Genomic DNA, 15,000 nt, shown 5'->3' with positions numbered 1-15,000 from the left:
ACTGGTTTCTGGCGATAGTTCCAGGAGGGTCATGACGGAATTGTCCGTCCGGTGGGTGACACGGCTGCTATTAGTGGAAAGCGGCCGATCGCATGACGACGGGTGCGAATTCATATATATATATATATATATATATATATATATATATATATATATATATATATATATATATATATATATATATATATATATATATTTTGTTACGAATTATGGCCTGCCTGGCGTGCGAGCGATTGTGTAACTCCAATCGCAACCTCGTCGCCCACCGGACGGACAATTCATTCGTTGACCCTCCTGGAACTACCGCCAGGAGCCAGTCACGGGTGGGGGTTTAACCTCACCACGATCGGGCCAATTGCCCACCCGCGCAGGATCGGGTTACTCGCCAAATTCGACCTTCCAAAGTACCTGCGCGAGTTGTCGACCGGGCGATCGTACCTCGCCGCAGGTCGGCCGAGGACACGAACCGCTTAAGCGATCCGTTCCGTGCTACAGTGATAACTGAGCGGTGTCATCGCCGACCTCGACGGATGTGATTCTGTTTACCGGGCGTTTAAAACCCTCCACTAATTTATTCTGCGATACAAGATGGCACTTTCAAAAGGGAAAAAGACGACAAACGGGATACATTTCACCCAAGGACATTTATTCAAGCACACACATATTCAAAAGTATGTATGTATATATACCTGGTGTTGGCGCAGTGGTTCGGGCAGCGGCTTCAGATCCAAAAGGTCTTGAGTTCAAGCCCTGTTGAGCCACTGAATTAATACACCAGGGGGTTGACTCAGCCTGTCATCCTTCCGAGGTCGGCAAAATGAGTACGAGTATACTGGGCTGGTGTATACCCTGGTTGAAATAGGTGTACCATATCCCTGTGTCGTAAGAGACGACCAGGGTTGCGTCAGGAAGGGCATCCGGCGTAAAACCTGTGCCAAATCACTATTCGGATAACACGGATGATCCGCTGTGGCGACCCCTATCGGGAGCAGCCGAAAGAAGAAGAAATATGTATATATATGTGTGTGTGTGTGTGTGTGTGTGTGTGTGTGTGTGTGTGTGTGTGTGTGTGTGTGTGTGTGTGTGTGTGTGTGTGTGTGTGTGTGTGTGTGTGTGTGTGTGTGTGTGTGTGTGTGTGTGTGTACATTATCCTGTACCTACAATATATCGATACGAATGAATGCCAATGTGTATCAGTCTGTCTGTCTCCTCAATAACTCCAAAACCATGAAACTGAGCGGCCCCAAACATTGCATGCACAATCCGGGAACTCCAACGTGGTGCAGCAGTGAAAACTGAGTGTTTGGGACTTGGGACCCTCGCTGGGATCATAATTCACCATTTTGTTCGGCATGCTCAACAACGCCTTGACCTGGAACAGGCCACAACGGTTTCTTCATGTTGAAGTGCTGAAATGTATTTTTTCACTTTCCTCACTCATATCATCGAATTCCTGATCTTTATGCCTTCAAATCGCTGTTTTCATCACTTTTGTCAGTGCTATAGTTTTTAAATTCTGAGCTTGAAGCGATTTCATACATTATGTAACACGATTTACCACGATGTACCCTCACGTACAAATTAAAGTGTAGAATCGAAATATAGTTTGAGTTTCAAGGATCACAACTTGAAAATCTGGAAATGTTAAGAAATCTGTGATGTTTAGTGGTGTGTGGGAACGTGTGCACCATCACCGATCAGCTTGCTCTCGCTTGCCAAACCAGCTGTTTCTTATAAACCCGAACAAGAACAGTCGACAGCGGAATACATATTAACAGAAACTTCTGGGATGGCGTGTCGTCTGTCCGTCCATCTACAAACACTTGCAACATCTCTGAAGACGCCACCACATGCATTTACACAAAAGCAAAGGAAAAAGCCACCCTCAAAGGCAAGGGCGGCAGACAGGTTCGTGGACCAAATATGCGTGGAACCTGGACGAGCGGCCAGGTCCACGAGACCGAAGGGTCTTACCCGCACCCTCGTGGCGCGATGGCGGCAAGCCGCGATGTCAGCGTATCTGAGCCTGACTCCGTGCCCCTGGCGTGGCCGGCGAGCTCTCTCCGGTGTTCGGCCCCCGTCTGCTTCGAGCTCCGTCTCCCGACTCTCCAGACTGCCGACACCGACACACTGCACACTGCACACGACTTGACTGCCCCGCCGACACTGCTTGACTGCCACACTTGACTGCCGCGAGCTGCGCCGTGCTCACGCTTCTGTAGGCCGAGGGAGGAGCGTATATGCAAATTTCTGGATCAAAGCGGGTTCGGAGGCGGGGCCACACCACCCGATGCTCAGCCATTGGATGGATGAAAAGTGGGCGTGAATCATTCCTGATCCGCTTTTCGAGGCGAAAGGAAGCCAATTAACAACCCATGGTCCGACGTGTGGAAGAAAGGCGGTGGTGGGAGTTTGGGAAGGGTGTTGGTGGTGGCGATTTGGTGGCTGGCGGGAGTCGTTTGAAAATGGCGGTGAAGCGATGTTTGCGGGGTGGAGTTGTGGAGGTAAAGAGGCGAAGGTGGTGGTGTTTGAGTTGTCGTTGTTTGAGAATGATGTTGGTGGTGGCGATTTAGTTGTTGAGGGATGATTGGTCCAAAATCATGATAGAGAAAAGAAAAACGGCTAACTCAAAGGATCTAAGCTCTGTGAACACGGAAATTCCTTCGAAACAACGGTGGGGAAATCTAACTACACAATTACTTATCGTCAAACTGATCTAAGGTCCTTTATGGTGGTCTGCGAAAACCGTAACAATATATACACACACACATATATATATATATATATATATATATATATATATATATATATATATATATATATATATATATATATATATATATATATATATATATACATACACACACACATACACACACACACACACATATATATATATATATATATATATATATATATATATATATATATATATATATATATATATATATATATATACACACACACACATACACACACACACACACACACACATATATATATATATATATATATATACACACACACACACACACACACACACACACACACACATATATATATATATATATATATATATATATATATATATATATATATATATATATATATATATATATACACACACACACACACACACACACACACACACACACATATATATATAAATATATATATATATATCTTCTTCCTCTTTCGGCTTGCTCCCGCTAGGGGTCGCCACAGCGGACCAACTGTCTCCATTTTGCTCTATCCTCCACATCTTCCATTGACACTCCAACCACCCGCATGTCCGCCCTCACCGCATCCATGAACCTCTTCTTTGGCCTTCCTCTTCTCCTCCTGCCGGGCGGCTCCATCTTCAACATCCTTCTCCCGATATACTCCGTTTCCCTCCTGTGCACATGTCCAAACCATCGCAATCTCACCTCTCTCACTTTGTCTCCAAACCGTCCTACCTGCGCTGTCCCTCTAATATACTCATTCCTTATCCTGTCCATCCTCGTCACTCCCAACGAGAATCGCAGCATCTTTAACTCTGCCACCTCCAGCTCTGCTTCCTGTCTTGTTGTTAGCGCCACCGCCTCCAAACCATACAACATAGCTGGTCTCACTACCGTCTTGTATACTTTCCCCTTCACTCTTTCAGCTACCCTTCTGTCACAAATCACTCCTGCAACTCTTCTCCACCCACTCCATCTTGCCTGCACTCTCTTTTTCACTTCTCTCCCACACTCTCCGTTACTTTGGACAGTTGATCCCAAGTATTTAAACCAATCCACCTTCCCCACCTCAACTCCTTGCAACCGCACCATACCACCACCCTCCCTCTCATTTACGCACATGTACTCCGTCTTTCTCCTACTGACTAACATTCCCCTTCTCTCCAGTGCGTACCTCCACCTCTCAAGGCTCGATTCAGCCTGCTCCCGACTCTCCCTACAGATCATGATGTCATCCGCGAACATCATGGTCCATGGAGACTCCAGTCTGATCTCGTCCGTCAACCTGTCCATCACCATTGCAAACAGGAAAGGGCTCAGAGTCGATCCTTGGTGCAATCCCACTTTAACCTTAAACCGGTCCGTCATTCCTACCGCACACCTCACCGCTGTCACACTGTCCTCATACATATCCTGCACGATCCTCACATACTTCTCCACCACTCCCGACTTCCTTTTACAATGCCACAACTTCTCTCTTGGCACCCTATCATAAGCTTTCTCTAAATCCACAAACACACAATGTAACTCTTTCTGGCCTTCCCTATACTTCTCCATCAACATCCTCAAAGCAAACATCGCATCAGTGGTGCTATTTCCTGGCATAAACCCATATTGCTGCTCACAGATCGTCACCTCTCCTCTCAACCGAGCTTCCACTACTCTTTCCCACAACTTCATGGTGTGGCTTAACAACTTTATCCCTCTGTAATTTCCACAGCTCTGCACATCACCCTTATTATTGAAAATCGGAACCAGTACACTTAATCTCCACTCCTCCGGCATCCTCTCACTTTCCAAGACTTTATTAAACAATCTGGTTAACAACCCCACTGCCATCTCTCCTAAGCACTTCCATGCCTCCACTGGTATTCCATCTGGGCCAACCGCCTTTCCACTTTTCATCTTCTTCATAGCAGTCCTCACTTCATCCTTACTGATCCACCCCACTTCCAGATTCACTATCTCCACCTCTTCCAACCTTCTCTCTCTCTCATTTTCTTCATTCATCAGCTCCTCAAAGTACTCCATCCACCTTCTCAACACACTCTCCTCGCTCGTCAGCACATTCCCATTTGCGTCCTTTATCACCCGAACCTGCAGCACATCCTTCCCAGCTCGGTCCCTCTGTCTTGCCAATCGGTACAAATCCTTTTCCCCTTCTTTTGTATCCAACTTCTCATACAGCTCGTCATATGCCTTTTCCTTGGCCTTAGCCACCTCTCTTTTGCTTTTCGACGCCACTCCTTGTACTCCTGCCGACTTTCTTCATCTCTCTGACTATCCCACTTCTTTTTAGCCAACCCCTTCTTCCTTATACTTTCCTGTACTTCCTCATTCCACCACCAAGTCTCCTTATCTTCCTTCCTCTGTCCAGATGTCACACCAAGTACCTTCCTAGCTATCTCCCTCACAACTTCTGCTGTCGTTGCCCAATCATCCCACCCATCTTTACCACCATCCAACGCCTGTCTCACCTCCTCCCTAAATTTCACGCAACAGTCTTCCTCCTTCAGCTTACACCATCTGGTCCTTGGTTCAGCCCTCACTCTCTTCCTCAACCTCACCTCTAAAGTCATCCTACAGACCACCAATCGATGCTGTCGAGCTACACTCTCCCCTGCCACAACCTTACAGTCACTAATCTCTTTCAGGTTGCATCTCCTACTTAAGATGTAATCCACCTGTGTGCACTTTCCTCCACTCTTGTATGTCACCCTGTGTTCCTCCTTCTTCTTGAAATACGTGTTTACCACTGCCATTTCCATTCTTTTTGCAAACTCTACCACCATTTGCCCTTCCACATTTCTCTTGTTGAGACCGTACCTCCCCATCACCTCCTCATCCTCTTTATTCCCTTCCCCAACATGTCCATTGAAATCTGCTCCAATCACCACTCTTTCATCCTTGGATACACTCTCCACCACTTCATCTAACTCACTCCAGAAATCTTCTTTATATTCCATCTCACACCCCATATGTGGGGCATATGCACTGATGACATTCATCATCACCCCTTCAATTTCCAACTTCACACTCATCACTCGGTCAGACACCCTCCTCACCTCCAATACCCTCTTGACATGATCTTCCTTCAGGATTATCCCGACACCATTTGTCCTCCCATCCACACCATGGTAGAACAGTTTGAAACCACCTCCAATGCTCCTCGCCTTACTCCCCATCCACTTGGTCTCTTGTACACACAGTATGTCCACCTTTCTTCTCTCCATCATATCAGCCAACTCTCGACCTTTGCCAGTCATCGTCCCAACATTCAGAGTTCCAACTCTCACCTCCACACTTCTACCCTTCCCCCTCTCCCACTGCCTCCGGACTCGCCTTCCCCGTCTCCTTCTCCTTCTCCCAGCAGTAGCACAATTTCCACTGGTACCCTGCTGACCACCGGTACCGGTGGCGGTCGTTGGTAACCCGGGCCTCGACCGATCCGGTATGGAAATTCGTTTTGTTGTCCGCATAATGATTTGGCATCGGTTTTTACGCCGGATGCCCTTCCTGACGCAACCCTGGTCGCCTCTTACGACACACAGGGATATGGTACACCTATTCTAACCGGGGCATACACCGGGCCCAGTACAACTGGTGCTCATTTCGCCGACCTCGGAAGGATGGCAGGCTGAGTCAACCCCCTGGTGTTTTCGACTTGGTTTATATATATTTATATATATATAGATACATATATATATATATATACACATTATATATATATATATATATATATATATATATATATATATATATATATATATATATATATATATATACACACATTATATATATATATATATATATATATATATATATATATATATATATATATATATATATATATATATATATATATATATACATATACATACATATATTAATTCAGTGTCCCAACGGGGCTTGAACTCAGGACCTCTTGGGTCCCAAGCCACTGCCCTTACCACTGCGCCAACACCAGGCTTATATATATATATATATATATATACACACACACACACACACACACACACACACACACACACACACACACACACACACACACACACACACACACACACACACACACACACACACACACTCACACACACACACACACACACACACACACACACACACACACACACACACACACACACACACACACACACACACACACACACACACACACACACGTTTCAGTTCCCAGCGATTTTGGCCGATTCAAGGCAGAAATCAAGAAGATGACCAAATCCCAAGATCTCAGGGATGAAGTGAAAATATTCCGGAAGTTGAAGAGAAACGAAATTGTTCTGGTGATCACTGGAGTGACGTGATGAAGAAGAAGAACCTCACAGAATATTAATTCATAAACGGGAAGGTTTTAAACACGTGATGTGGTTCATTAATTTTTCTTTACTCATAAACTAGTTTTTCATTTTGATGAGACTTGTCACGAAGAAAACAAGTGAACTCATTGGAGCCAATCACTTGCATCCTTCCAGAGAGCCAATCAAGGCGAAGGATGCTGCAAGACCAGGGGAAACGAGAGCCAATCAAGGTGAGGGACGTAACAAGGCAGGGGAAACGAGAGCCAATCAAGGTGAGGGACGTAACAAGACCAGGGGAAACGAGAGCTCCTCCTCATGACATGTTCTAAACTGACGAGTATTCCACATCCCCAATCACGAATCACTCAACACATCAATATTTAATAATTAATTTAGTTCAACATCACCTGAACGATTGAACGAAGTAGATTTTGTTTGTTTAGTTTAAAAACAACGAACGACTCTCCCACTTTCCCTCTTGGACGCCATTTTAAATGTACAGCGGCCCAACTCCGATCAATCCTTCCTTGTTCACCAACCGTGGAGAGGATAATCACCACACACGTGTTCATGAACTCCATGGTGGTTTGAAACGGAACATTTTGTACTCATTTGACGGAGTTCCCATCTTTCCCCGTGCTATCCCTCCACATGGAGTGGAGTTCACTCTCCACCGAACGACATGATAAATATTTACCAATAATCGATTTCACAAATAACAAACATGGGTGGAAACATCACCTTCGTCCATCTTCGGTCGTGGATGTGTTGAGAAAACGAGGTGGTTGGGTGGGAATCTATAAAAGGTTATCTATTTATTACGTACGCACGTACACACAAAATGAATGTTCATTCACACTCACACCAAAGAGACATAAACGAATATGGAGGTGAACCATTACTCATTGTGTGTGTAAGATCCTTGATAACAAGGTTTATCATGAATAACATAAATTAAATAAACACACGTTTGTTGTACAATGTTTGTCATGAGAATCCCAACTGATCAACATGAACGTTTTAAATCCTGTTCTCATTGGTGGAAATGATTTGAAAGATAAAGGATTCGTGTTGTTCATCAACCTTGGATCACGTGGTTTTCACCAGAAGAGATAAATCATAACAAAAATATATAATTATATCTTGGTTGAGATATCAATGCAGACGATGGAAAGAGGGCGTGGCCACGGTCCATTGTGACGTCACAATGAGAATTCAAACAATTGGGAACTCTAAAGACAAAGCGGTGTCATTCAATCTTCAGTTCATGGAGAGCCGAGCACCAGCCATGTTGTTTCCCATTGCGCTGTTCGTGTTCACCATCCTCGGGAGTGGAACGTCCCGTCCGTCACAGCAGGTAAGGGGGGATTGTGAGAAATAGCCCACTTTACTTTTTATAATATCACAAGTAACTTCATCATCGTGAAACGTGGATAATGTAACGTTGTTTTTATAATTTGTTTATTTAAATTCCTCCAAAACAAGATTGAAAGCTCCTCAAGGTGTTTGGGTTGTCCAGTTCAAATCCCATATTTAATCTTCCTTGTCTGTCCTTGATGTCCTTGTTGTAATGAGGAACAAGAGAGTTTATCTTTGTTTGGAAACTTGATCAAAATGTAGGTTTCCATGGAGAAACAGGGTATTTCGAGCTCTGATTCCGACACTGATTCCACAATCATCAGCAACTCTGAAGGTTCTTGATGTGTTGAACTGATCAGTGGGATTTGGAATAAACTATAAAATATAAAATCAGTAATGTAAACGATTTGGGGGAATTGTGGAGCCGAATCGTTTCGAGCCTGATGTGAGGGAATCAAACAAAGATGGAGACAATGGAAGTGTTGGTAACGATGGAAACGCCGGCCGGTCACGTGTTCACTCCACATTGATGGGTTATGTTTTTCAGTTGACGGTTTATAAGGGATTTTGTTTTCATTGTTAAATCAGTTTAATGTGTTTCGGCACGGACATGGACACGGCACAGGCATGGACACGGAGCAACATGGACACAGGCACGGACACGGCATGGACACAGCACAAGCAGAGGCACAGACACCATTGACAAAATGGGTGACGACTGCTTTGTCCCACCACCACAAGATCACCAGGTCCCCTGTACGTCACAGGATCATCCCGATTTAAACTTTCTTGGGACACCATTTGTGGCTGAGGTCTTGCCTTGTCATATCCCACTGTCATAGAAGTGTCCTTGCTGTGTCGATGTCCCACCCCATTGGAGGAGAGGGGGAGAGTTGTGGGTATTGTGGGAGTGATGGTTGATGGGGATTGTAAGGGAATGGTGGAGAGAAGGGGGTTGTTTGGGGTGTTGTTAGGTGGAGTGGGGGCGATGCTTAATGGAGGATTGTGGGTGATGTTGTAGGGGGAGTGGTGATCTGTGTACATGTGCTGGTAGTTGGGTAGAGATGGTGTTCGGGTTTTTAGCGACGGCTGTTTGTTCCACCTAATAGTGGAGATGACATCTTCTCTCATTTGTGGTGGATAACCACAAGGTCTCGCCATTTCTGTTGATTTATAACATTTCTCTATTATATGTTCTGAGCACAAATATGAACATTTTTACGCCCGATCTACACTTGGGTATTTCCGACAAACCTCTTTGTTTCTATTTGGTGTAGTTTGGGTGTTTCCACCATTGGTGGAGCATGAAACCATCTTGGTTTGTATTATGTGCTGTACAAGCAGCAAGGACTCATCGACTCGGTATTTTGGTGAAAAATCTAAAATTCTACTCCGCATTAGTTAAATCGTACCACAATGTAACCCATATTCAATGTGAAACGGATCTCGAGATATACTTCTGGGTGTGACGTCACGGCTAAGTTTGAAGATGGAGAAAATTTTGACTTTTATTGCAAAAGTACCTTCTTTATAAATCACAAATCGGAAAAAGACACATTATATATATTTTGTGGATTATCAAAGGATAGATAATAGAGTTGAGGTGTTCTGAGCGTTGAAAAGCAATGTGAACGAGGGAAAGGGGGTGTGGCTGCAGTCCATTGTGACGTCACAATGACAAGTCCAACAATAAGGAACTCTAAAGACAGAGCGGTGTCATGAAATCTTCAGTTCGTGGATAGCCGTACAACAGCCATGTTGTTTCCCATTGCGCTGTTCGTGCTCACCATCCTCGGGAGTGGAACGTCCCGTCAGTCACAGCAGGTAAGGGGGGATTGTGAGAAATAATAATGCATTGTACTCGTGGAAGGTACACAACACGATGGGAGTCACGTTCTTTGTTGTTTGGTAAATCAGGTCTGTACGGAGGATTTAAAATGGGGAGTTTGTGTGTGAGTGAAGGTGTGTGTGTGTGAGTGAAGGTGTGTGTGTGTGTGTGTTTCACAAAGCACAATGTATTCTCTCTGCTGACTCCCCGACTCCCCAACTCCTCTCTCTCTCTCTCTCTCTCTCTCTCTCTCTCTCTCTCTCTCTCTGTCTCTCTCTCTCTCTCTCTCTCTCTCTCTCTCTCTCTCTCTCTCTCTCTCTCTCTCTCTCTCTCTCTCTCTGTCTCTCTCTGTCTCTCTCTCTCTCTCTCTGTGTCTCTCTCTCTCTCTCTCTCTCTCTCTGTGTCTCTGTCCAATCAATGCTCATGCCCCTCCTAATACACTTTCACACCCTCTTCCCACACCCCTGTCTCACTGTCCCTCTCTCCCTCTCTGGATGGCGGTTGTATCTGGACAGTGGTTATCTCTGGACGTTAGTTTTCTCCATATGTGTCTGGACAGGTGGTTATGTCCAGGCTGTATTTGTCTCCAGACTTGCCCGGGAGGTGTTTATCTCCGGACGGCTTTGTTCCAGGCCTCCGGCTCCAGGGTTTGCCTCTGGACAAGTCCGGGCAGTGTTTATCTCTAGACATGTCCGGGTGGTGTTTGTCTCCAGGTGGTATTTCTCGTTTCATCGGTAGAAAATGGAAAATCATTTTGATGAGCCAGTATGAATCATAATTTATGCTCCACCTCACCCTGCCTTCCCTTCCCCAACCCCAAATCTCTCTCCCTCCCTCCTCGCTCCCACACGCTCCTTGTTCACCCTCCTCCCTCTCCCCTATTTTTCTCCCGACTCATTGTATTCCCATCAGCAAAGTGACAGGTGGTATTTTCCAATCTAAAATACACACATCTGGTGAGTGGAAAATTAAATAATGGTCCCAGAATGCTTTGCCTCTGTGCGCTTGGAATCTCCTCTCTCATCATCACCCAGTTCATTAGTTTATTCAACACCTGAACCCCATCGTCACCAAAGGCAGGTGTATACTTCCACTGGTATCACATCAGGTCCCACTGACTTGCTACTTTTAAATCCTATTAAGTCGGCTATCTTGCCAAACAGTACTTTTTCAAAATAGAAATCAAAGGTTCCAGGAGTCCCCTTGAAAAAAAAAGAGTAGGTCGTTGAGTGGTGGGAACACAATTGAAATCCCATATTTAATCTTCCTTTTCTGCCCTTTATAATATTGTCGTTGTGATTCCTCTTTACCCTGATGATGCGTTGAGAAACAAGAGAGTTTTTCTTTGGTTGGAAACTGCAACTTCACTTTCCCCACCAAGCAAACTTGGAATTTGCACCTTCAAGCCAAGTGCTCCTTCATGGTCATGTTGATGGAGGAATCTTCAAGGTTTTACTTCCCAAACTCACAAATTACTTCCCAAATCCTCGTGCAGACCTGCACTCGCCAAGCGTCGTCCAAACGATAACCTCTCGTACATTCCATGAGCTATTGTGTTTGTATTCTCAAACATTTCAACATCATGTTCTTATTTTGTCATGAACTTGTGGGTTTTGTAAAATAATTGTAAAAACATTGTTTCGTTGAATTTTAAATGAAATAAACATTCCTCCTTCCCCTGCCCTTGTCTATCTCCATAGGTTATCCAGAATGATGCTGTTGAGGATGGAGGGATATCTGTGGTTCGCGACGTCACGTTTGTCGTGATTTCCTTCCTTGTGTTTTATATTATAACCACATTTGATCCGTCACGTTGGTTCAACAAGAAGGGGAGCTCCAAAAGAAAGCTCTGCATTCACTGGTAAATAACACAAGTGACTTATTCATCAATATTTTTTTTGCGAAATATGGAATATGTTTTTTAATTGCTGGAGAAGATGACAAGATGTCCAGAATCCATTGGTAACATTGTTTCTCATCCAATGTTCTTCGCCTGGTGTTGGCTCAGTGGTTAGGGTGGTGGCTTGGGATCCTCGGGTCCTGAGTTCAAGCCCCCTTGGCCGCTGAATTAAAAAAAAATACACCAGGAGGTTGACTCAGCCTATCATCCTTCTGAGGTCGGCAAAATGAGCCCCAGTGTACTGGTAAGGGGGACACTGAATCAGCAGCATAGCCGCGTCCCAAGCAATGATGCAACCAGCAGCTGCAGGCTGCACTCGATGGAGAGAGATCCAAAGTTCTGGGGCCATCTTGGATTTCAAAATGGCCACCATGTTCCACCAAATTTCCGATTAACTCGGGCTGTGAAAGTCACATGAAGTCTGTTTTGGTGGCAATACCCACATTTGTCACGCCAAGAAGTTAAAAACACACAATTTTAATTTTCTCGATGTTATGGATGGTGACCATCTTGGATTTCAAAATGGCTGTGATGAACAAACCCACTTTTGCTGTATTAATCAAAGTTAGATTTGGTGTAAATTCCTCATTGGTCATTTACAGGTGGGGTATAACATTGATAAGTCTTCACTGTGGGAAACTGTTTGTAATTATAGTTGTGTATTCAGTGACCTGTGTGTCAAACAAGCTCGAATGAGCGAAGATCCTCGTCCTCTTAATGACGACGTCATAAAAACGAATATGACGTCATTGTGATGCATCAGGTTTGCGATAAATTATCTGTGCTCATGCCCGGCTTGATTCCCCAAACAAAATTCAAACAGCTTGCCGAGTTTCGGAGATAATGGTCGAGGCGATTTCCATTAGTGGCGATATTATGTCAACTTTTTTTCTCAGAAGAATTTCCAAAATCGGAGATGGTTACTGCCTGCACGTGGGCTTTCTGCATATACATGGCAAGTTTCACGAAGATCCGATGAAAACTCTGGGTTGTGAAACAAAAATGTCAAAAAATAGGAATGACGTCATAAAAAATTGATATGATGTCATAGTGATGTATCATATGTGCGTTAATTAATCTCTGCTAATGTCCTGTTCAATTCCCGCAAACAGAATTCAAAAAGCTTGCCTGGTATCGGAGATTATTTTTTTGGCGATTTCCATGAGCGGAGATATTTTTTAGGCGATTTCCATGAGCGGAGATATTTTGACGTCATAACTCTTTTTCTCGGAGGATATTTCAAAATCGGAGATGGTTACTGTCTGCGCAGCGTATTTTTACATATATACGCCAAGTTTCAGGAAGTTTCGATGAAAACTGTAGGTTGTGAAACAAAAAAGTCCACAAGAACAACAATGTGAGTAAGACTTAGCGATCCTCCACGAGGATATAAAAACCTGTGAAAGTTTCAGCAAAGTCTGTTTTGTAATTCATGAAAAATCTGCACTTCTGCAGTTCAGCAAAGTCGATAGACTGCCCCTCATCGATGTGGTCTTGAAGAACACTGAAGAACTCTTGGTCTGTGGCAATAAATGCAACACTCACTGGAGGCAGTTTTTGTGAAGCAGGAGGTGTGGTGGTACAGAATGTCACGAGACAGTAAATCTCCAGCAGACATCACGTCGGCAAGCCTAACTTTCCAGGCATCATATCCACTGCTGTTTGCAATTTCTTGGATTGTTTTGTCCCATGTTACCAGGAATTGGCCCTTCTGGAGGATTTCATGTATTTTTGGCACTTCCTCACCTGTGGTTGGTTGACAAAATAAACATTTTAATTTGACAAAGAGTGTACTGCTCAAACGAGTCTGCTTAATAGATTCTGAAGCACTGGGTTGTCCTCTTTGTCAGTAAAGTTGTGTCTTGTGAAGCAACAGCAAGCTTGCTTCTTCTTTCATCTCTATCCAGGTGACTTTGTTTTATCCAGTTGACTCGGTGTTACCTGAGCGAGATCTTTGGGAGATGACATCATGTATCCCATAATACAATGTGAAACATGAGAAGTTGATGATGATGCAAGTGAAAGAACGAGATTTTTGTTTTTGTAATAACAATCGAGCTGAAATAATGAAGGATGACCAGACAGTACATTTCCCAATTCACCAAATGCTTGTTCCTTATTGGCCTCCGTATTTTGTTAAATATTAACAAACAGATTCCTCATAACTCTTTATATTTACTGAGTGACAGTTTTTCTTCCAGCTCTTTGTTTGTTAGTTTGATCCATGGTGAATATTCTAAAAAGTACATTTACCATTATCTTCGCCTGATGTACAAGTGAAGTAATTTTATTTTTTATAAACAGTACGTGATGACATGAATGATGTCCCAGCATGTGACACAAGTTGAAACCTCTGACTGCATTTTATGTTCACACAAAGTGGCAATGATGTCTGAAGGAAGATCCTTCAGGTTACTCATTCAAATTTCTTGTGAATATAAACTAAAACTCACCGACTTAGTGTTGATTTCCAAGGAATAGTTTGTTGATCAAAGTTTTCGGCCAAAAAAACTTCTGAAACGGCGATTTTACAATCCAAGATGGCGCCAAATTACTCCATGAAAAATGTTACCAATGGAATTCCTGCAAAGTCAGACATAATTTACAAAAAAGGCACAATTTCCTTCTTTCGCAAAACAAATGCAAAAGTTCATAACATGCTCCACCATTACATGAGATTCTTCACATAATTAAGTGTGATTCATCGTTCTACATCGTTCCTTCAGACATTGTTTAAGTTACACCTGCATGTTCCATATTCCGTATCCTCCAGAATTGTAACACTCGTGGAACATGTTTATCTATGTTTTACAAAACCATGTGTTCAATACTTTACATGTGATGTAATACTTCATTAGAGCTTGAACTGAGAAT

At 43.7% G+C, this 15,000-nt stretch overlaps 1 long non-coding RNA gene across 2 annotated transcripts in view; it reads right to left on the bottom strand.

Annotated features, from left to right (window-relative positions):
* LOC147015177 (uncharacterized) overlaps window positions 1-15,000 on the bottom strand; it is a 177,247-nt gene that overhangs the window by 35,367 nt on the left and 126,880 nt on the right. For both annotated transcript variants that reach the window (XR_015050230.1, XR_015050229.1), the window contains exon 2: window positions 14,580-14,709. This is a non-coding gene — a long non-coding RNA (uncharacterized LOC147015177). The remainder of the gene's footprint in view (window positions 1-14,579; window positions 14,710-15,000) is intronic.

The sequence above is a fragment of the Eptatretus burgeri genome, chromosome 12, assembly GCF_056783735.1.
Source record: "Eptatretus burgeri isolate ZD-2024b chromosome 12, Ebu_testis_v1, whole genome shotgun sequence".
Lineage (NCBI taxonomy): Eukaryota > Metazoa > Chordata > Myxini > Myxiniformes > Myxinidae > Eptatretus > Eptatretus burgeri.
This window is presented reverse-complemented; position numbering and strand designations above follow the sequence as displayed.